Source organism: Macrotis lagotis, chromosome 6 (assembly GCF_037893015.1).
Source record: "Macrotis lagotis isolate mMagLag1 chromosome 6, bilby.v1.9.chrom.fasta, whole genome shotgun sequence".
In the NCBI taxonomy this organism is placed as follows: domain Eukaryota; kingdom Metazoa; phylum Chordata; class Mammalia; order Peramelemorphia; family Peramelidae; genus Macrotis; species Macrotis lagotis.
In genome coordinates, this window is record NC_133663.1 from 175,250,336 (window position 1) to 175,272,025 (window position 21,690).

A 21,690-nucleotide genomic window follows, 5' to 3' on the forward strand; every position below is an offset into this window, starting at 1 on the left:
ATTTAAAATTCTTCTATTGAATAAATAACAGACTATAAGTACAAGATCTTTAAAAAATGAAAAGGGTAATAACTTCTAAATTCAAACTCTAAAATCTTTCATATCTTACAGAGGGAAGGTTTAGTATTTTTCCCCACACAGACTCACTCTTGCCCAAGAGATGTGCTTTTGAAAATAATTCAAAATTATACATACATACATGCTTTGTAAATTATTAGTACAAAGGTTTACAAAGAATAAAATTTGCTAATGATGGTCTTTACCCACTTTCACAAGCCATCCAATATAAATACATAAAATTCTTCTTTTGTGTCATCAATTTAGTTTTTCATTTGACCTAATAAAATTAGAAACTTCTTACAAGAAACTTCCTGTTTCTTGCCTCTTCTAACTAGAAACACTGTTTCTAGTAATTTTCATGTTACCTAATTTTAGAAAAATAAAAAAAGTTATTCCCAGACAAAAGAACATTTTCATTTTCCTTCTCTACCTATCCACCAAATGTAGAACTAGATATGCTATTTGATGAGAATTTACCCAGGAGAGAAAAGATGCATCTTTTAAACTGTTATTTTTATTCATACAAAATCTTTAAGAACTAATGATTCTGTTTTAAATATGTAGAAGATAGGGTTTTAAAATTAGAGCAAAAGGGAATTTCAGGTAACTATGCTCTGATTAGTAAGATTTAGCAGGTTGCCTTAACTTCAAAAAATTATTGCTTTTTATTTCTAACTCATAAAAATTTTTCTCCTATAATCTCTTGTGAAATTTTCAAATAAGTCATCCCCCCCCCTTTTGATTCTGTTTAAATCAATTATAATAGGAAAGAATGCCAGATTTGTAGTTGGAGGACCTGGAATCACCATCAATAAATAACTACCAGTATGATACTGCTAGATCACTTAACCTCTTTAAATCTGTTTTCTGAACTATAAAGAGGTTAGGCTAAAGTAAAGGACATATAGGTCACTTCTAGCTTTCATTTTATGGTCTAATCTATCTCTTTTGAGGATTTATATAGGTGTGAGGACTAAATCTATGATTTCACTGATAGAGGGAATTTTCAGATAAAGAAACATTTCTCTATCAATATAGTTTTATACCTTTTCTACAACTTTGTTGACTAGAGTTAAGTGACTTGCCCAGGGATAAGTGTTAGAAGGGGGAACTTAAACTCAGATCTTCTTGGTTTCAAAGTCAACTCTTTATTACAACACATTGTCTTTTATAATTGTTTATGATAAAATTTTAAAAGATTGGATCATATAGGTGCCAATGAACTTTAGATCTGATTTGCATAGATCATTGATAAATAAAATATATGCAACCAGATGACTAAAAATATATGGAAAGGTAGACATATGAATGGACAAATGGGTGATTGATAGATAACTGGATAGATAGCTAAATAGATAGATGGATAAATTTAAACTATGTTTCAGAAAAGATAATGATCTATAAAAGAAATTTTCTCATCTGTTTCCTCATACCAAATCCTAAGCACACACACACACACACACACAATATTACAATATATATGGGGGAGGGGACAAAATGATGTTTTAAAAATTGTTTTTAACCTTTAATTATTTTGAAATCATTTATAATTCATAGATTTAGGAGTTACATAGTCATTTAGACGGGAACCTAGGTGAAATCTAGTCCTATCACTTAATTTTATAAATAAGGAAATTGATAGGAGAGTGATTTAAGTAAACTTCCTAAGGTCTCATGGCTAGCAAATGTGTCAGAGCCAAGATTAGAGCCCAGGTCCAGTCTAAACCCAAAGCTGTTTTCCAGTGTACTACTCTAGTATTTAAAAAAAAAATGACATTGTGATTAAGTTACTTTTTAAAGAACCATACTTCAGACAGATTACCTATATTATTGCAAAGCAGAGAATAAGAGTGATAGCAACAAAAGCAGAATAAATAGCTTTCCAAGATTTCAAGAGCATTAGTCACTTGACAGATTGTAATTGTTCACAATAAAGCAAGGGCAAGCTCAGTCATCTCTGATACACTGAAGGACACACACACACACACACACACACACACACACACACACACACACACACAGAAGAGGGTGATACTAGGTTCTGATATTTAAGAACTGACAATTCTTAAAAGATGCTAAGGCTCTGAAATGTTCAAGAAAATATGACAGTAATTTTCAAAGCCTTTTCCTTGTATTTCTGTGAAAAGAAACATGATCCCTGGTGCCTTTGATTAAAAGAGAAGTAATCATTCTTTCTTTAAATCACTCTAATTTCACTTCTGAAGGGATTCCTACTTTGTTATCCCAGATCTCTCTCTCTCTCTCTCTCTCTCTCTCTCTCTCTCTCTCTCTCACACACACACACACACACACACACACACACACACAAACAGTTTGAAAATGCTCTTTCCCAAAAAATTGGACGATTTGAGAGTGTTCCATCTAATAACCCTTAATTTCAAAAAATATCAATGGTCTTGGATTCACCATTCCTTTATCTGCCTTCCATATAAATAATCAGATGTTTTACACTGAATTTCATTTAAGAAAATAGACTGTTTTAATTGATAAAAATCTAAGAAATAATCCCTAAATAAGTATCAAATAGATTTTTTTAAAAATCTTACCATAAGCACTGTGTTAATTAATAAGCACATTGTTGAATGAAAGAATGGAAAAGGGTCGAGAAGAAAGGGCAGGCAGAGCATTTAACACTAAACAAGCTGGCCAGCCTGTCCAACTAATCTGTATGGTTTGTTTTCACAGCTTTCCTCTGAACATTAGCTATGATGGCCCAAAGCTCCCTGCAGAGCCTGAGAGCGTGTGGCAAGCCAAGATACCAGCAGCACAATGTTTCACCTGTGATGCCAGATACTCAGACAGAAAAAACACACAACAGTTTGTCAAAACATTCATAAATGGCGCTAGCCCATTTTTTTTCCAACAGACCCCCGGTCTTGCCTGCCAATTTACACTGGCAGGTTTATCTAGTGACTAGAGATACTCTTTTAAATTTAGGGTGAGGTAGGGATGCTGTGACACATGAAGGGAATCTGAGTCCTCTCCAGGGAGCTACTGACGATACCTGAAAAAAGGCGATGCTAGACATATTAAATCTGGTTCCCACAGCACACAACCCTTAGTCAGCACCTGGATTGTGAAACTGCTAAGACACAAGGAAATCATCAGGATCACAGATGAGCTCAAAGCTTAATGAGAGAGCTCGAGCTTTTTAATTTTTTTCCCCCCTGAAACACATGATTCAGAAAAAAAAAACCCTGCAAATAAATCTAGGGCAGAATTAATCTGCCTTTGTCTTCTCTTTGTTATCAAGTAATGCAGCCAGGAAGCATTGTCTTTGTTCCACACTAGCAGAAGTCAATATGATAAGAACTTTCTGATTAAGCTCTGAATCTTTGGCACATATCAAAAATGCCTAATTATTAAAGGAGTAATAATATGTTCTTCGTGCTTCTCTGACAACCACATGCATTACTATTCCACACCTCTGATGTTGTTGGTAGTAGGGAGAGAAAGATAGAGATACTACTTATAGAGACACTCATCTCTAAGGGAAGAGGGGGGAAGTGTTTCTCTTAAATGAACCACACATAATGAAAGTTGAAGTTTTCATTAGACAGATATCCTAGCAGATGAGAAAACAGGTTAAATGTGAAAGTGGTTTATTTAAAGTCACATTTTTGACAGGAAAAAAATATATCAAGTGTTGCTTGGTAATAAAAAGTGGAATGAGATAAAAAATTACTATTCTTCAAGTGTACACTAAAATGTCACTCCTAAGATTTCCAACCTTTTTTTTTAAACTGTCTCCTCTTGGCTAATATATTTCTAAAAATACCCTCCTCCCTTGGCAGTCTAACAGTTAAGAGAAAGAATACCATTGCTCAATACAATGCATGGAAATCAGCTCACTCAGGCAATGCCTTAGAACAATGGTGGCAGAATTTCTCTGAGAAAAGATCAGACCTGAAACTCTTTCTCTTTGTGTAAAATGCTTGTGAGCATTGACTTAATGAGCTCCAGCTAGAGGTGTTACTTTGAACAAATAATGCTCAGTCATCTCCACTCTCCACAGCACATGCGACTTTAAAAGTAAATAAAAGGGTTCTTTTCATGAGAAAGATTTGCCATATAAACTTGACACCTGATCAAAGAGCCACGTATTTGCCGATCTAAAGCAGAAGTGAAAGACAGAGAAAAGCTGTCACTGTACCCATGATTCCAATGGGGCATCGTGCTCAACCTTATGTGGAAACAATTATGAGATTCCAGTCTGTATGGCAAGCTTGGAAACTTACTTTTTAAAAAGGCACGGATAGATTTTTTGAACAGGAAGAAGACTGCGCCTAAATGCAAAAGTTTGGTCCCAACCTGGTGAGAATGTAGCTACCATGAAGCAACCATAAGGGATATAGCTAAGTGAATGAGTGGTGGTGGTGTTTCCACATGGTAACACCCCCCTGCCTTCAGTTCCCCAAAATAATAGCTTTTCCCTTGAGAATACCAGATCAGCTTGCATCCTAATCCAGCTATCCAGAATTGTGGGAGAATGATCAGTTTTGTGAGTTTGCAAAAATGGCTTCCACATGTGCAATGAGGAAGCAAAGTGTGCAGAGGAAAATGTCCAGAATCAACAACCTGATCAAAAAAACCATTCTGGTAGCTGCTTTCCCATCTCATCCTTAATCTTCTTTTTTCCCCTGGGACTCAGGATATACTATAAGGAAAAACATCATAAATTTAAAGCATCTTTAGTCTTGGGTGGCTAGGTGGCACAGTGGGTAGAGTGCCAGGTCTGGAGACAGAAGATTCATCTTCCTGAGTTCAAAGTTGGCTTCAGACACTGGCTGTGTGACTAGATAAATCATTTAATTCTGTTTATATCAGTTTCCTCATCTGTAAAAATGAGCTGGAGAAGGAAATGGCAAACGACTCTAGTATCTCTGCCAAGAAAACCCCAAATGAGGTCACAAAGAATCAAACACAATTGAACAAAAACAATCTTTAGTGTAAACTGCTGAAGTTTTACAGATGAGGAAAGTGGAGCCCCAGAGAAGCAAAAGCTATTTGTCTGAATTCTCTCCTTCTCTCTAGAATTCAATTCATCATCTCTGGAAGAAGCAATTTCCATTGGTGATCTCTGTTGAACCATCCACTTCTGCAACTTACCATTCTGCCATAAACCTGGCAAAATTAGGATTTTAATTCAGATCTTCAGTCAACATACCAAGAGCTCTTCCTACCATGCTAGTATGTATACCTTTTGATAAGAATATGAACAAGAGTTTTAGGTCTTATGATGAATATTTATGTAGTATTTTAAAAATTGCAAGGTGATTTACATTTTTCTCATTTCATCTTCACAACAACCTATACTATAATTATCCTCATTTTTCAGAGGGGGGGAATAGCAGTTTGGATGTTTATTAAATGGCTGCTGAATTGGGGTGGGGGGGAGTAGTAACCTAATTTATCTTTTATGTTACATGAACCCCCCTTTAAATCAACTCAAATATTGAGAACTAAACAAAGTAAAATTAATATTATTATTATTATTATTATTATTATTATCACCTTCCAACAAACTATTCCTTGGTTGAACATTTGGCTACTTGTAAATTTGTTCAGTATATATATATATATATATATATATATATATATATATATATATCCAATATTAGACATAGTCTTCCTTTGAAAAAAAGAAGCTTTATGTTTTTGTAGTCACTATAACTCCTTCCAGTAATGAAGTATCACTGATGACCTAAAAAAAAAAAGATAACTTATCTTTACCTAAATGGCTCTAAAAGAGTTAATGAATCTTTGGAAAGTGAGAGTTTTACTCCCCTTTCTTTGGCAGGATTTGAATCCATTAAGTATTTGAATCCTAAATTGTCTGACTGCCCACACCATACACAAATTTGACTCCTATTAATGCTAATAGAAATCACACTCACTGATCAAGGAGACAGGCTGTTCAGTGATCATTAAAAGCACACTTTTCAAAGATTCATCTAATCTTTAGAAGTCTTCTCAGGTTTATGGTTAATCTGGTCTTTCAAATTTCCTGGCTGTTCTGTTTTTCTGTTGACTACTAACACTTTATCAGTGTTCAATAGAACTTCACTCTGATCTGGAACTGAAGACTTCATCCAAGTATAAATACCTTTGATATCTCTCTTTTTAGATGACAGAAGAATTTCATTGATAGGGTACTAGAATAAGAGGCTGGAGTCCTAAAGTCTAGTCTAAGTTTTACCACCAGTTTACTATTTAAATAGTCTTAGTGCTAAGAATCAAGTTAATTGAAAAACTCCTGGGAAGAGTAATCCCTAGTTCTACCCCTCTCTTAAGTAAAATTGTAGACTTGAGAGGAATTAAAGAGCTAGAGGAAAACAGACAAACAAGAGAAACCTATAAAACAATGTGATATGTGATAGAATTAAAATAAACTTTAATGAGATATTTTTCAATTACAATATTTAATTTGGATTCTTGAAAAATAAATCAGTACTTGATATATGTGATTATTTCTAATGTATCATATAAATGGTCAAATTTAGTAAAGTGGTCTTGATTTGTAATATATCTTACTTTTAATATCTAAAACCTAATACAGGTATTTCTTTCATCACTTCAAGAAATTATCTAATCGATCATTCATAAAAAATTATGCCTAACCTTCTACCACAGTTTAAAAGAATCATACCAGAGCTAAAGCAATCAACTATAAAGCATAAGAAAGAAAACTAGAAGATAGGTTTGAATGAATACTTTAATAAAGGTTTATTTAATGAGAAATATCATTTTCTATCTCTTAAATGTAATTCCACCAATTACAATAATTCATTTTCATATACTATTTTAAGGTTTATGAATTGTTTTTCTCTCACTCAAAACAGAAAATATTATCTCTATTTTAAAGGTAAGGAAATTGAGGTTAAGTGAACTGACATAGTAAGTATCTGAAGGGGATTCAAACCGAGTTCTCGACTTCAGGTCAAAAATAACATACCCAAAATACCCTGTTGTGTCTCATTTACTCATTCTGATACAATTTTTGTTTTGCCTCAATTCAATTAAATTTAATTCAACAAATATTTATTAAGCATCTAGTTCATCCAAGATATTTTGCAAAGCATACTAGACAGACAAAAATATGTTTCTAACATCATTAAACTGCTAACACATTTAGCACATTGTAATACTCAGATTATTTTTTCAAAAAATGCATAATACATCTTTTTTAATATTGTTTTTATATAATATAGGTCTTTTATTCAAAAGGTCAAAATGACAACAGCAAAGTATAAGATTATGAATATTAACTTCTAATTCAGTCATAATTTCAACCCTCCAAAAAGCTACTGTTTCCCAAATTACCTAAATAACATGAGAATAATTTTATTTGAACAGTATGATTATATTTTACTTTGCTAATGTAAACCTGTACTGCTATTTTACTACTGAATTTATTCTATTTTTAATAGATTATTTTTCTTAATTTCCTGAGATCACTTTAAATTGTTTCTATATTTCAATGTACTAACAATTTAATCCAATTTGTATCATTTAATATGTCAACATGCAGACTGGAACAGAATACCACCATTATCAAGTTAGTGAAAAAATTAATTACATCAGTAAAAAAAAATTTTGAAAAAACTTGACTGTCAATTATTGTCACTTATGAATATAAACATGGTGTGCATGTATATATATACATTATTGTATATTGTATATTTGAGTCAAAAACTTTAAAATAATTTTATTAATCATGAAGTTAATTTGGTCAATATAGTTTTTAGAGAAAATAAATATTTTCAAATATATAATTGGGAGAGAAAAGGACAGCTAGAAAGAATGAGTGCTATACCTGTATGACCCTGGCCAAGTCTTGTTCACATCAGTTCCTCATCTGTAAAATGAGGTGGAGAAAGAAATGGCAAACCATCTATTCCAAGAAAAACCCAAATGGGGTCACAAAGAGACAGAAATGATTGATAAAAACTACTGAACAAAAGAAAAAGAAAAACAGAGACAATAAAGGCACAGAGATAGAGATGGAAACAGAACTCAGATTCAGAGAATCTTGAAGATTATAAGAGGTAGAAGTAGCCTCACTTTTTTTAAAAAAGCTCTTAAATTCATCATCTGATTATTAATAAATTTATCCCCAAGGATAGACTCTATGAAACACTATTCAGCATCCCCCTAAGAGCCCAACTAAATGTTAGAACATTAATAGCCACCAATTAATTGTTAACATTTAGCCAGCTACCAGCTGTCTACCAGCAATGTGGTTAAGAGCAAATCTTTTAAATATGAATTTTAATAATTTGCTAATCTTATAAGGGAAACTATTAAAATATGGTATAGAGGAAAGAGCACTGGAGTATCAATTAGGAGACCTAAGTTCCACCCTCTGTTCTGACTGTAACTTTGGGCAAGTCTCTCAACCTCTCTTGGGCTGCTTTTTCATTTATAAAATAAGAGCAATGGACTAAATGATTTCTAAGGTCACTTCCAGCTCTCCTACTATGATTCAAAGAAGTTAGTATCTGAAGTTGTGGCTAATGGCGACCTACTTTTAAAAAAGAAAAAAGATAAAGAACTTCAGTATTATATTCATATGAAAGTAGTGGTTCAGAGCTTGGAGAGAGAGAGAGAAAAGAAAAAAAGGAAGGGAAAAAATTATTTCTGTAGATTTAAAGTGGCAGGAATTTTTCTTATCAGAGGATCATAGGATTATAAACTAGAATTTGGATTTATTCTAGTCCAGTCTCCATATTTTACAAATAGGAGAAACTGAGGGTCATGATTGGAGAGAAGCTAATCATAGAAATTATTGACTTCCCAAAATAAGATACTAATTGCATATCTTTCTTCTCTCCATCATTCCCTAAAAAAAGAGAGAGAGAGAGAGATAAGGTCTGATATAGATAGCTAAAGATAAACTCTTGGGGAGAATTTACTTCAGAAGTTAACTGTAGAAGAGAAGCAGACTATATTCTCTAAAGATAATATTCCTTTTAGTATAAAGACAAAAGAATGAAACACATCTAGAGGGATTTGACATTAAATTAAGCTTCAGTGTATGCTATGAAGTTCATTATTCTGCTCGGATTCAACAGATAAAGTTAAAGTTAAACTGGAAAAGAAAATAATACCTTATATTTACATAAAGTTTTTCCACTTAAAAATCTATTCAGAGCATTTTAGAGCTAGTAAAGTCCTCAAAGATCATCTAACTTCTCAGATATGAAAAGGTTCAGCAAACAGAAAAAAAAATAGAGTGAACAGAAGAAGATTCTATAGAGGAAGTGAGAATGAATGAGGTGGATTTTAACAGAAAAAAATTAAGAGCAAAAGCAAAGGTTTGATGATAATCATGAAGATAGCATGCTTGGAGCAAGAATGAGAAGAGTGAGCTTTTATTTCTGTGGTCTCAGAGACCAACTAGTCTGACTCATATCTGACTAAGTAGTCCCTCTACATTGGATAGAACTTGAGTTCTGGAGTCAGAAGACCTGAATTCAAATATCACCTCTGATATTTGTCACTTATTTGATGGGAGACAAGTTATTTGACCTTCCTGGATCTCAGTTTCCTCAAGTGTAAAATGGGAGGATTGAGCTAAGTGCCTTCTAAAGTCTTTTGTAGATCTGTGATTCCCCAACTAGCAATCTTGAACAGCTTGTATAGATCCCTAACATAACTTTGTTAAAGATTTCAAGTGAGGAGGACCCTATTAACCCCCGAGGCAACACATTCCACTTTTAATAATACTAATTCTTTGGAAGCTTTCTTTACTTCAACCTTAAATTGGCTTCACTGTGATTTAAATGCATTACATTTAACTTTCGCCCTCTGGAACCCATGAGGAAAAATCCAATCCTTCTACTTTTTAGCCCTTCAAGTATTTGAAGACAGCTATCATGCTGCCCTAAAGTCTTCACTTCTATAAGCAAAACATAAAGACTTCCTTCAAATATTGCTTTCCATAGCTTTCTAGATTATCAGTGTTCTTCCTAAATTGCAGTGTCCAGAAATGAACACCAAATGTGATCTGATCAAGACAGATTAATGAGAATATTCATGCCCTAATTATCACAAAGAATATGTGAAGTGGATGTTATTTTCTTTAGTAAAGAAACTGAGTTTCATATAAATTAATCAATTTGCTTAAGATCAAGTCATAAAAGTCAGTTCTAAGATTTTTATTCTGATTAAGTTAATATCCTACCACATGAGTCTGTCTCTCTCTGTCTCTGTATCTGTGTGTGTGTGTGTGTGTCTATTTGTCTGTGTATGTGTCTGTTTTTCTCTCTCTGTCTCTCTGACCCTATCTCCCTCTTCCCATCTCTCTCCATTTCTCTGTATGTGTGTCTCTCTCTATCTCTATCTCTGTCTCTGTCTCTCTTCTCATCTCTCTCCATATCTCTCTTTCTCTCACCATCTCTCTCTCTCTCTCTCTCTCTCTCTCTCACACACACACACACACACACACACACACACACACACACACACACACAAAATCTATTTAATACTTTTAATTTTTGATGGTTATATGCTAATTATATATAAACTAGTTGATCATCTGGCTAGGTTTAATCAGAGAAACCATCTTATATCTTAGGGAAAAAACATTTCTTGTAGAACTGAAAATAAAACCATGGTCATCTTGAACAGCATACCTAAACTGCAAGGACAACTTTCCAAAAGATAATACCTTGAAGGCTAAAACTATTCGAACAGAAAAAGTGAGGGGATAGCTTTGTGACATATATTGATGAGAATTTTACTGAGCACCAAAATTCTTACAGAAATCTAGGTAGAGCAATTCTATTTTCCTCCATTTATCTAGATGGCCTGTTACTCTGTCGCAGAAGGAAATGAAATTGATCTGCCATGATCTGCTCTTCAGAAAGATCAGCATCTTGTCTACTCCCAGGTAACTGGTTGTTTGGTAGTTTGTTAAGGTATCTTCCCAGCTCTCAAACTTAAATTCACTATTCTATAGAAGAAACATTTATATTTTTTCCAGGTTTGAGGATTTCTCTTACCTTTCATGAGCCTGCCATGAAACAGGTATTCACCAAGAATTACAAAATGAAGTCAAATCTTACTATACTATCTACCCCACTGGCAGGGAAAAGGCAATGCCAATGTGTCTACATTTTTTCAATGTGAAGTATATTTATTTCATAGATTATTTTTAAATATAATATACATATGTACATATACATATAAAAACATTCATGACTAGAAGCTCATCATAGTTCTATTGTCCTTCAAGAGTATATATAATTTATTATTGATGCATGCCTCAGAATTTGAGTTTTTTGTTTGTTTGTTTTTATCACATATTTTTCTTCTGTTACATAAAGATGGGGGCAGATATCAAGGTTTGTTCAAAGTCCAGGAGAAATTTTCAAGAACTGGGGCGGCTAGGTGGCACAGTGGATAGAGCACCGGCCTTGGAGTCAGGAGTACCTATGTTCAAATCCAACCTCAGACACTTAATAATTACCTAGCCCTGTGGCCTTGGGCAAGTCACTTAACCCCATTGCTTTGAAAAAAAAATGAAAAAAAATCTAAAAAAAAAAAAGAAATTTTCAAGAACTGCAGAAATGGAGTGAGAAAGAATAAGGCAACAATGAATTAGTGGGAAAGTCCCTTGATTATATAGCTCTAAGATTATAGACCTTAAAGGTACATTTTTCATATGAGGAAACTGAGACCCAGAGAGTCAAAATAACTTGCCCAAAATCACATATAATAAGCAACAGAGCAAGGATTGGAATATATATCCTTTGACTCTAAATCAAGAACTTTATTCATCATATCAATCTCAAAAACCTGGGCCAGCTGAATTGGCTGATATGAGCAGTATATGAGCATGTCATACCTCCGGAGTAATTACTGCTTTTTGGCAGAAAAATCTAATTCTAATTGGAAAGAAATCCTGCTTACCAAATACCAGAGCAAGTGGGGAGAGAGAGAGAAAAAATATCAATTTCACAAAAAAAAATCCTCAGAATAAAATAAGAATTTTGGATCAATTTAGTAGAATCATATATTTTGATAGCCTTAAGGAAACTTAAAGATATAGTTCCCTAATTTGTCCAGGAAAAGTAAGTGATTTGATCAAAATTATATAGCTAGTTAGCTGCAGAACTTGTACTAGCACCCAGGTGTTACTGGAGGAAAGGTGAGGGAAGGGGAAAGGACAAAGTGCAACAATTGCTCAGGTGTTCTCAAGAGTATAGTCAGTCTGGTAATAGAGTAGGGGAAGCATAGGAGAGACCTGACATGCATTTGCCTAAGAAAATAGTTCAAGAATTGTTCATCAAGTAATTCTACATGGACCTAGAAACACAAGTATTACAACAAGGAGTCAGAATGAGGCCCCAGAAAAGGCTTGTAAATACACATCCTCCATTCATTCAATGATCTGCCATAAGGCTTCTGCTTTTAAGTATGCCCCACCTATACCAGGCTGTTCTTAAAATTCTCAGGAGCAACAACTGAATGTATACTTCATGTATACTGATTTTACCCTTCATTAAAAAAATTCATAGCAATGCAGTCTTATGACAACTAAAAGAACTGCTCTTGGACCCAGTGCTACTGAGACACTATTTTCACTCCCTTCTCTTAAGGGCTCCTTCAGCTCTGAACTCATGTTCATGATATAGACTACGTTCAAACACTTAGAAAAGGCATGAGACTATATTTTCCCCCATATTCTTTGGCTAATTACATCTCACCCCATTACAATCGGAGTTGGAGAAAATTATTTATATTTGGCTTATATCTAGGCTCATATGAAAATCTCCCTAGAAAGTGAGGGGGGCGGGGTGGTAGAAAGATACTCAATGGACAGTTTGGATTAAATAGGGAATAGGAATTTATTCCTATTTCTTACATACAAATGAAAATTAATGCAAACAAGCCAAACCAAAAAATTGCTCTATTCTCCTGGAAGCTGATACTTAAAACCATCTAAGAAGAAAGCAGAGTACTGAGTTGATATTTCACACTTCACCTAGACTTTGTACTGTCTCATGCAAAGTTCATGTTCCTTGGATAGGCAAACCAAGAATTGAGCTCACACTCTTGTGGTGATAATCTTCTCCATAAATACTGGAATTGTTGCTGGGAACTCCTTTTGCTGCTAATCAATTCCAACAAAAAGACCCAAGACTATCAAACATCTTGGACTCCCAAGTTGGTCTTCAAGCCAGAATACAAGCATCTTAGAATCAATGGGCATCCATCTGATATTGGGAAAGAAAAGAATAGAGAAGTAGCAGCTCCAAATCCTAGGGTCTGTCTCACCTGGCCAGGTCATGGACCCTAGGTATCCCATAGCAACCAAGAGGAGAGTAGGGCCAATTACCCTTCTACCACTTCCTCATTGGAAGTGACTTGAAATACCCTGGAACCAGAAAGGGAATAGAGGAGTCATTTCCCTTTTTAAAGATCCAATAAAGGAAGCTTAGACATTAAGTCCAAATTTCTCATTTTGAAGATAAGAAAATTGAGAAACAGAGAATTTAAGTGACTTACCAGGGTCACGGAACAAGTAGTAGTAGTAGTAGTAGTAGTAGTAGTAGTAGTAGTAGTAGTAGTAGTAGTAATAACTAGAATCTTATCGTATTTTAAGATTTGAAAAGTATCTTACAAATATCATCTATTATAATCCTTATGATAACCATAGAAGGTGGGTATTATTACTATCTCCATTTTACAGATAATGAACCTGAGGCACATAGTAGTTAAATGACTTGTCCAGGATTATGCAGCTACTAAGTATTTAAGGATAGATTTTTAACTCAGATCTTCCTAACTTCAAGTCTGGTGCTCTCTTCACTATGGTATGCTGGCATTAGCATTTTCAGCTCAGCAACCAGTGAAGGGATTACGTTGTCATCTCAAAGAATAGACCCCTTCAACTGAGTCATACACACCAACAGAAGGAAAGGCCTTATTCAACTCTCAAGCACAACATATAATGATTTTTACTCATCTTAATCATTACTTTTAGTGACATGTCAACTCACATTAAAGATTTCCTAAGAACATGTTGAAATACCAACCATACCTTTTCGGGAGTGAAAGTTCAGGACTGTGAAAGTTCAGGAACTATGAAATCACACCTGTCCAGACAGCTTCCTCCTGACTAAACCTTTATCATAAGATCATAGATTTGGTGTTTCAAAAGAAACTTGGAGGCTACCTAATCCAATGTTCTCATTCTATAGATAGGGTAATTAAGGTTCAGAGAGTTTATAAGGGACTTGCCCAAGGTCACACAGACAAAATACAAGGTAACAAATGAAGGATTTAAATACAAATACTTTGACTTTATTCCATCTCTTGGAGAGTCCAATTAAAAGGACAAGTTGGGGGCCTCCCAGATCAGCTACAAAACTAAGTCTAGCACAGTGCTAGTTAAATACCACTAGGTTGAGGCCTCTGGAACTGGCAACTTTCATTATTCCTTATCCTTTACTTACCTTCATGGTTTACAATAGCATCATTACCATGGGGTTGCTTATTTTCTCAACAGGGGACCTAGGTTCCTCAATGCTTCAATTCTAAAACCACCACAGATTTCCAAGGAACATTTATATGTTAGATTCTAATCTCAAAAAATGAAGGAACACAAAAAAAGTACCCAGAGAACAGTCATGAATCAGGTAAGAAACAGGAAGCTTTATATTCACTTAGAAAACAATTATTAGATCAAAAATCCAGGAACTTATCACTAATAGTTTAATTAGTTGAGAAGCTAATATTTAAGGCACATCTGCAAACAGTTCTTTTTTTACAAGAGTCTGTTTAGTCATTTCACACTTCACCTTCAGTGAATAGAGTCAAGCTTGCTTTTTCTAATACCATTAGAATATGAGCTCAATCCTTGGCTTACTCATTCAAAGGACATGGACTTTGGTGAAACATAAAACAGTTTTATAGCTGACCTGGGAGACCTCCACCTTTCTTTTTGATTGAACACTCCAAAAGATGGAAGCAGAAATTTCTTTTAAGTCAGAGAATTTGAATTCAGATCTTCTCTTTCTTATCTGTATTACTTACGGGACCAAGTAGGTTCCCCCCAACCCACCCCCCTGCTCTCTTTTGCACTTCTATCTCAAAAACTCTCAGGAAAACCAGAGAATAGAAAGACTCTAGTGCCTTTCAAGATGCCACAAATTCCTCCATCAAAGGACAGAAGACAAAGCAAGAGTAAGCCCAAGTGTAAGGAATATCCTTTTCTAGTAAGCCATGAGCTTATGATTTATGGTCAAGTGGAAGGAAGCATATCTGGCAGGAACCTTCCAGAAGCCTCAGAGAGCTGCATTTTTTTTTTGCAAGACAATGGGGTCAAGTGACTTGCCCAAGGTCACACCACTAGGTAATCATTAAGTGTCTGAGGTCTGATTTGAACTCAGATCCTCCTGACTACAGGGCTGATGCTCTATTCATTGCACCACCTAGTCACCCCAAGTTGTGCTGCTTTTCTTAAAGACCAACAAGAAAAAGAAACCTGAATGGCAGGCTCACCCCTTTAGTAGGCCCTTGAATTCCTGCCTCAGGAACCAATTAAAGACTTCATATCACCCCAGTATAAACTCTTGTTTGATTATGATCAAAAGAAAACAATCAGGGAATATCTGAGTCTACTCTGAACTGGAAAGGATGGAGAGACCTCCATCACATAAATCTTGAAACAAGCCCTCTCCAACCTCTCATGTACATTACTGGAATGGCAAATAAGCATGATTAAAGTGGGGTAGAGTAGGCAAGAAGGAACTAAATAAAATTCATGAAGCTAATTTCACATGCAGGAGAGATAATATCTCTCTTCTTCATTCCCCAACATTTAGCAGCAAATGATCTCTTAACGGTTGGTTAAGTGATAATTCACTATACTACTAAATGGGGAAAAAAGAAGCCAAAGCATTATTTACATATCCAAGTGGAATTTATTGAAGTGTATAATATACCTGACTGGATTACAAGATAGTAAAGAAGAATTCTTGAAAACTATTGTCTCTGATGTTCTTCTCAGGCCTGTGCTACATCTCCACAGGCAGAAATTATTATAATACATTATATTTAATGAAAGTGTTTCTTCCACTTAGCAAGGACATCTCCTCAAATATAACTGTATTTGTAGTTTCAATATAAAATGAATAAAAGAAAAAGGATACAGTCCCCTACAGAGAGAGAGTTGTTCCACCATTTAGCTTTATTTCTATAGACACAAATTCATATATCAGAGACACTTCAAATCATAAGGTTGTCTGTAGTAATCACAGAAAACACTAGGCAGTAAAGGCAACCTATAATAAAAAGGACATTTCATAATGCAAATATACTAAAATATTATAGTTGAATTTACCTGATGAATCAATATTATCTTAATGTGCTTCTATTCATTGTTATTTTCATTTGTTTTCCTATAAGGCCAAATGGTTGCTATCAACATCAGCCTAAACCCAGATGGGTAAATGTTTTACAATTGGCTCTCAAAAAAAAAATTATACCCAAAACATACTTTTAAGCTTAACTTGAATTATAAATATGCTAGCTGTTACTTTTTTAAGTCGAGAATGTTTTAAAAAATGATAAAGACTTTATTTGCAGTTTTGATGATACTTTTTTAAGTCTAGAGAATTTTTAAAAAATGATTAATAGGGGCAGCTAGGTGGCGGAGTGGATAGAGCACCGGCCCTGGAGTCAGGAGTACCTGAGTTCAAATCCAGCCTCCGACACTTAATGATTACCTAGCTGTATGGCCTCGGGCAAGTCACTTAATCCCACTGCCTTGGAAAAAAAAATTATAAATAAAGATTTTATTTGTAGCCTTGGTTTATCTGTGGTATAAATGCTCACCCTGAAAATTTAACTATCAACTCTCTCTGGTTCCAGGAACATAACTGCCTAAGATTTTATGATCTTTCTTCCTTTTCATTTTGCCTTTTGTCAATTATTACTTGACATTTTTTCCAGGGTGATCTCCCATATTTTTTTAATCAAATTCAGACAGTTGATTTCAATTTCCAGGTCAGCTCCCATAAGGATACAACTTCTCCCATCACTCTCTAGCCATCATATACTCATTTGCCTAGCCAACATCAGACTTCAGAGCTTATCTGGAACATTTTCCTGAATGCTAATCTACTCTATAATCCTCTTCATGTTATCATTCATCTTTCCCTTACAGGTCTCCAATGATAGGACACTTTCTAAAAACTAATTCTTAATAAGCTTTTCTTGAATACTAAGCTAAAGTCTGCATCCCTGTATTTCCATGCATTGTTCACAGTTTTGCCCTCTGAGATCAAGTGTAATCATTTTAATTAATTTTCCACATTGCCAATATCATCTTTTTCTTGGGTTAAATATCTCAATTTTTAAAACTGATTTCCCCATGACATTGTTTCAGATCTCTTAGTCATTTTGTTCTCTCTTTAATTTTAACTCCCCTCTCAATTTGCTATGTACTTCTTAAAATGTGAACACAGAACTTAACATAATAGTGTAAAATTTATCTGACCAAGGGAAAGAGCAAGAAGACCATGATTTCACTAGTTCTGGATTCTATATATGTATTAATTAATAAATCCTCTAATTAATTAATAGATCCTCTAATCACATTAAATATCATTGACTGTCAGATAAAATTCCAAGTTTTTTAAAGATTTATAAATTTTGTCAATAATTTTTCATTAAAAATCTGCAAATGACAGAAACCTGTGCATATTGGCTTAAGCATCTATAACATGATTAGTTTTATTAAATTCACCAATTATCTTTTATTAAAGTAGAGTTTAGGGCGGCTAGGTGGCATAGTGGATAAAGCACCAGCCTTGGATTCAGGAGTACCTGGGCTCAAATCCACTTAATAATTACCTAGCTGTGTGGCCTTGGGCAAGTCACTTAACCCCATTTGCCTTGCAAAAAAGAAAAAAAAATAGAGTTTAAAATTTTCTAAACTACAATAAAAGAAATTGAGGCAGAACTCTGAGTCAATGGGACTTTATTAAAGTATCCATGATGCCCTCTAGAAGTGAACCTCAGATCTTCTCAGAACTAAGATACCCCTGGTTCCCTTTATATATTTGGGTATATAGAAAAGGAGAATGGTAGAATACAAAATCTCATTAGTTGATAGATTTTGCTCTTGAGGGGCCAAGATTAAGATGGGCTAAGCAAGAGTCATCTCTGGTGACCAAGTGGTCATAAAATGGTCACTTGTTAACAAGTGAGGGTGGTCCAGAGGTACAAAATAAGTTGAGGGACTTTCCAAAAAATCATGACATCCCACACATTCTGGATTTGGACATAGAATCAGAGTAAAACAGGATGGAGAGATCATAAAGTAAACTTCTTAACTGGTAAGTAAGTAATGAAAATGACATTCAAGTTTGAGGTCTATTATAAAAACCTACTATAAGATCTTTTCTTAACTAATAATCCCTATATGATTTATGTAAAATATCAAACTGCTTAATACTGATTAAAATAATGCAGGGATCCAAATCTTTTCATACATTATCTGTAAACTATTTGTACTGTACTAGATCCTGGTGAATACAAGGACAAAAATGAAATAGTCCTGGCAAAGAGCTTGCATTCTATTGAGGGAAACAAAAAATTCATAGATTATTATAAGTAAAATGTATTCAAGTAAATTCTAGGCAAATAGGGAAGAAAGAATAGTAAATTAATAGAACTATGTCTGTCTAAAAACATTGCTTTTAAAAATATCTTACCCTGATGCAGCTAGGTGGTGCAGTGGATAGAGCACCAGCCTTGGAGTCAGGAGGACCTGAGTTTAAATTCAACCTTAGAAACTGAATAATTACCTAACTATATGATCTTGGGCAAGTCACTTAACCCCATTGCCTTGAAAAAAACAAAACAATAAAACAATATCTTACCCAACATCATATATACAAAAATTTTTCACAAAAGATTTTGATTATATTTCTCCCAGAAAGAATTTGTACTTTTGGATACCACTCAGAAAGAGTGTTACAAAGTTATCATATGGGAGAAGTCCAAGAATATGATCTCATCAAAACTAAAATTTCTTGTTTCTGGGATATCCTTTCTGGGAATCACAGAGACAAAGAGTTCAATAGGAACTCAAAGGTTGCCTAATCTAACAAATAGCTAAGTAAAAATCCCTTCAATCTGACAATGGTTACCCAGCCTTTGCTTGAAGACCTGAATTAAAGTCATGGCCTCCTGATCTCTTTTTCCTTTTGGAAAGCTGTAATTGTTGGGAAGTTTTACCTTTCATCAAGCCTAAATTTTCCTCTTTCAAACATCCCTCTAAGTCTGATCCCTCTTTCAAGTAACAGTGCTGTTACTTCCTGAAAATAATTATCAGAATCTCCCTAAATATTTCCATTTTTCCCAAGCTATCTCCAGTTCATTAAAATAATTATCACATAATTTAATCTCAAGACCCTTCACCTTCCTATTTGCCTTCCTCTAAATACTCTTCAGTTTATCCATGTTTTTTCTATATTGTGGTAAGCAAAGCAGAGTAGAAAAATTATCTCCTCTTTTGCCACCTCAACACAGTCAAAGAGCTCATTAATAATCTTCTAGATAAATCTATTTCATCTTCAAAAAATCACTATTTTAAAATATATTTTTTCCTGCAATGTGCAGAGCCCATAAAATCCCAGAATCTTCTAGTTAAAATGGGTCCTTTTTTCTATATAAGGAAGGATGACTATCTAGAGATTTCTTATCATTTCAGGCTTCACTATTTAGGTCCTGCTTGAGAATTGTCCTGCTTGAGAATTGTCCTGCTTGAGAATCCTCATGAAAAGTTTGCTGGCCCATGCATCTCCCAAATTTCCTAATACGTGCACATTTGCATGTACCCAATTGTTGGTCAATAAATGGTGCTGACTAATTCAGTTGAACTGTATAAAATAAGTGCAATGATATCTCTGTGAAACTAAGCTTCTCTTGGCCTACTTTTTCCTCCTACCTGTCACACCCAACTCCAAATCTTTTCCCATGAAATCTCTTATGACTTAAACATTCTCTTAGCCTGGATCTAATTACTTCTATCTTCTCTAGGACTTTCCCCCAAGAATCTGTATGCAGATGAAGGTAAAGTGAATAATTAGAATGTAATACTCAAATTAACTTGATCATCTCAAAGTGTGTTTGTGTGTGTGTCTGTATGTGTCTGTGTGTGTGTGTGTGTGTGTGTGTGTGTGTGTGTGTGTGTTTACCAGCAATTAGACTTCAACAACTAATAGAGATGAGCTAAATAGAGGGTTGAATATGAGGGTACTTTTGTACTTCATTCTTTATACTTCACCAGTGACATATCAGGAAGGATAAAAAGGAACTGGAATGGGAGGGGCCCTACTTTAATGAAGCCCTTGCCCATGGGGCTGTTTGAAGTTATTTTTTAGTACCTTCTCAGTGCCTCTTACCAGGCTGCTCCCTAAAACCATTTCAAACTGGAATGAGCTTGGACTATCAAAACAAGGAGGGGTAGGGAGTGGTCCAGCAGGGATGCAGAAAGGGTGTTGAGAAAGTTAATACCGTAGGGATAATATATAAGAATGCTTTGAATTTTGATAAGGTTCATAAATAATCTCTAAATCTATGTCTACCCAAGTAGTCATTTCTTTCCCAAAGTTTCATAACATTTTATTCTCATCTTTTTGTTTTTCCAAAACAATTTTCCAAATCTCCTCATACATTATATATATATACATATATATGTGTGTATATATATATATATATATATATATATATATATATATATATATGCTTTTGAGAAGAATAAGAGAAGCAGTTTGGCATGTGGGAAGAATGTTGAATTTGGAATTTAAGGATATGAGTTAGAATCCCAACTTCGCTACTATGTGACCTGGGGCAAGTCATCTTATTTTTTTGGACCTCAGTTTCTCACCTGTAAAATGAAGGTATTGGACTAAATCACTTTCAGTATTCTTTCCAATTCTAAAGCTATAATTCTATGTATAAACATAGAGCAAATATCATTGAACTCCTAGACTGTGGGAATGTACCTCTATTCTCAATTTAGGTAACACTATATAATCATATTGGTACACTCTAGTAGTTTTGAAAAATATGCATTTTTTTTTGTTTTCAAATCACTTTCATTTCTGGGTATATACCTTCTTCTCTCAACTGTGAAGTAAGAAATCTCTTAGAACAAAAAAGAAAAGGGGAAATAGATAGTGCAATAAAACTACCTAGCTCCTCCAGTCTACACTACATAAAACCTTAATCAACTATAGTATCCCATCTGTATAAAGAAAGAAGGTACATTTTCTCATTTCTTCTCCAGGGTCTAATTTCATTATTATAATCATAGACCTTTCAGTCTCTTTAAAAATATATATTTATATTTTTATAATTATGTATATTATTTTCTTAGTTCTACTTATTTCATTCAGCATCATCTCATGAAAAGTTTTATCATGAATCTCAGACCTGGAACTGGCCCAGGCCAGAGCCAAAGAAAGCGTCATAGGGTATATTTGTTTGGCAGAGAACTACTAGAATAAAAATATACAGACTCCTTTTGTGATATCAGTATCCCTTTCCCAAAACACTTTTTTTAATTTTTAAATTTTTTCTTAC

The 21,690-nt window shown here is 34.3% G+C and overlaps 1 long non-coding RNA gene across 1 annotated transcript; it reads left to right on the top strand.

Annotated features, from left to right (window-relative positions):
- The first annotated feature begins 5,072 nt into the window (after nt 1-5,072).
- On the top strand, nt 5,073-20,214 carry LOC141491927 (uncharacterized). Its single transcript, XR_012469805.1, has 3 exons — nt 5,073-5,271; nt 10,889-10,975; nt 19,814-20,214. It is a non-coding gene; the product is annotated as an uncharacterized LOC141491927 (long non-coding RNA).
- Nucleotides 20,215-21,690: the final 1,476 nt, after the last annotated feature.